Raw genomic sequence first — 3,000 nt, forward strand, 5'->3', positions numbered from 1 at the left:
AGGAGACAGCCTACAGACTGGGAAAAAGTATTTGCCAACTCCAGGTCTGACAAAGGCCTAACATCTTGGATCTACAAGGAACTGAAACGTGCTGAAAAGAAAAAAACAAACAACCCCATGACAAAGTGGGCAAAAGATATGAACAGACACTTCTCAAAGGAAGACATCTGAGTGGCCAACAGACACATGAAGAAATGTTCAATCTCACTAATCATCAAGGAGACACAAATCAAAACTACACTGAGATACCACCTAACTCCAGTCAGAATGGCAATTATCAATAACTCAAAAAATAACAGATACTGGAGAGGATGTGGTGAAAATGGACATTTTTACACTGTTGGTGGGAGTGTAAACTAGTGCAACCTCTGTGGAAGGCAGTGTGGCGATTCCTAAAAGCTCTAAATATCGACCTCCCATATGACCCCGCAATCCCCCTACTGGGAATATACCCTGAAGAACTCAAATCACTCTATAAAAAAGATACCTGCACACGTATATTTATTGCAGCATTGTTCACAATAGCAAGGACCTGGAATCAACCATGCTGTCCATCAAGAGTAGACTGGATTTTAAAAATGTGGTACATATACACGATGGAATAATATGCAGCCATAAAAAAGAACAAAATCATGAATTTTGCAGCTACCTGGATGGAACTAGAGTCTATAATACTGAGTGATCTCTCACAGAAACAAAGATCTGAGTATCACATGTTCTCACTCATATAGTGGACCTTGAACATCTTTCATAATACTATAAGAAAAGGACTGACAGTGCAGGAAACTATGGTGGGGGCAGGGAGGGGAAAGGAGGTGGGACTAATGGTAGTCAATATCTGTCTGGGGATGGGGAAACATCCCTTATCAACAAGGGTGCCTGAACAATGCATATTTGTAAACCTAACCCTTAACTGTACCCCACAATTTTCAAATAAAAAATATGTTTAAAAATAATAATAATAATAACAACAAAACAACCTAATATAAAATTTGAATAATTATCCAGTTAACACAAGGTATTTAGAAGGTAAATGTGAACATAAAAAGAAACTTAACATCACTAGTCATTAGAAAAATGCAAATTCTAAACCACACTTAGATACAACTACATACATACTAGAGTAGATAAATGCTTATAAAATGTCATAATAGAAGGAGCAATTGTAACTCTTGAAACTCTTCAAAAAGTTGTAGCTACTTTGAGAAACAATTTGGGAGTTTTTCATAATGTTAAATATACTGATACTAAACAACCCAGAAATCTCACTCCTAAATTTTTACTCCAAGAAAATGATAAAGGATATGCACACAAACACCTGCATGTGAATGTTATAATGGTTTCATATATAATAAAAAATGGATATATCACAAACATCCTTCAACTGGTAAGTAGATAAATATGTTGTGGTATATTATAATCAGAATCATACAGCAACGTTTGCTACCTGAGTGCTAGAAATAAAACAACACTTCCAAATGGACCAAACTTGTGACTAGAGATAATAACTTTGAGACAGCTTTTCTGCTGTCAGGTTTCCTTCAGATGGATCATACAAACTGTTGCCTGTGAAATTAAATATCCTATTCCCCTATAAATATTCTCTCTCTCTCTCTCTCTGTCTCTCTCTCTGTCTGTCTCCTTTTCTCTTCTTGACTCTTCATTCTCTTCTCTTGTGACCTGGGGACAGAAGACTACCCCTAACTCATTTCACACTCCCTTTATGGTATCTCTAACTAATAATCTTTAAACATATTTTCTATGGTGATGGTATATTGAATTTGTGCCTTCCATATGAAGAACTAAAGAATACCCAAGGTCAAATTTTCTCCAAGATGCCTGGAAAAGCATAAGAGTGGGCTCCCAGTACCCGAATGATAGCCAGAGAGGCATAAATTGAACATGGGTCAGAACATGGGCCACAGGGCATCTTTTGGGGCGAGTTGATTCTAAAACTTACATAGAAATGCAAAAAGATCTAGGATAGACACACATTTTAGAAAAATAAAAATTATTTGAGAAACTTACACTTCTTGAATTATAGTCATTAAGACAATATGACTTTGACATAATGATAATTATACAGCTAAATGATATGAAATAAAATTCAGAAAAACACCCACATTTATTTGATCAAATGGTTTTTGACAAATATGCCAATGTAATCTCAATGGTAAAGTGTTGCCTTATCAAAAGATAGCATGCAAAAACTGACATTTATATAAAAATAAAGTATTTTCACTATTTGCTTCACACTATTAACAAAAATTAGAACAAGATAGACAATAAACCTAAATGTCAAATTATATTTTACATTATAAGGTAATATTATTATATTTGCTATAATTACAATATTGCTTGAAGAAAATGTATAAAAATGTGTGTGTGTCCTTGAGGTAAGCAACAATATCTTAAGCAACATAAAAGAGTATTGAACAAAAAAAAAATTGATAAGTTGGACTTTGGCATTACACAAAATCTACTGTACTTTGAAATATAACTTTATGCAAATAAAATATACATTATAAACTGGGGAGAAGATATTTGCAATTTATGTATCAAACAATGAGTTTTGTCTAGAATATATAAGAACACCTAAAATTTATAATAGGATAACAAAAATGAAATTTTAAAACATGGTAAACCAAGAATTGTCAAATAAATTTTAACAAAAATAACAAAGCTGGAGGCATCATATTACCCGACTTCAAATTATACTGCAAGGCCATAATAGTCAAAATAGTATGGTACTAGTACAAGTGCAGATACATGGACTGATGAAATGGAATAGAGAGTCCAGAAATAAACCCACATATCTGCAACCAACTGATCTTTGACAAAGCAGATAAAAACATACACTGGGAAAAGATACCCTATTCAATAAAGTTGGGACAATTGAATAGCTACATGCAGAAAAATGAAATGTGATCTTTATTTCTCACTATATACAAAATTAACTCAAGATGAACTAAGGATTTGAATATCAGACCTGAAACTATA

Source organism: Carlito syrichta, unplaced genomic scaffold (genome assembly GCF_000164805.1).
Source record: "Carlito syrichta isolate Samal-C Ts95f unplaced genomic scaffold, Tarsius_syrichta-2.0.1 Scaffold302338, whole genome shotgun sequence".
Lineage (NCBI taxonomy): Eukaryota > Metazoa > Chordata > Mammalia > Primates > Tarsiidae > Carlito > Carlito syrichta.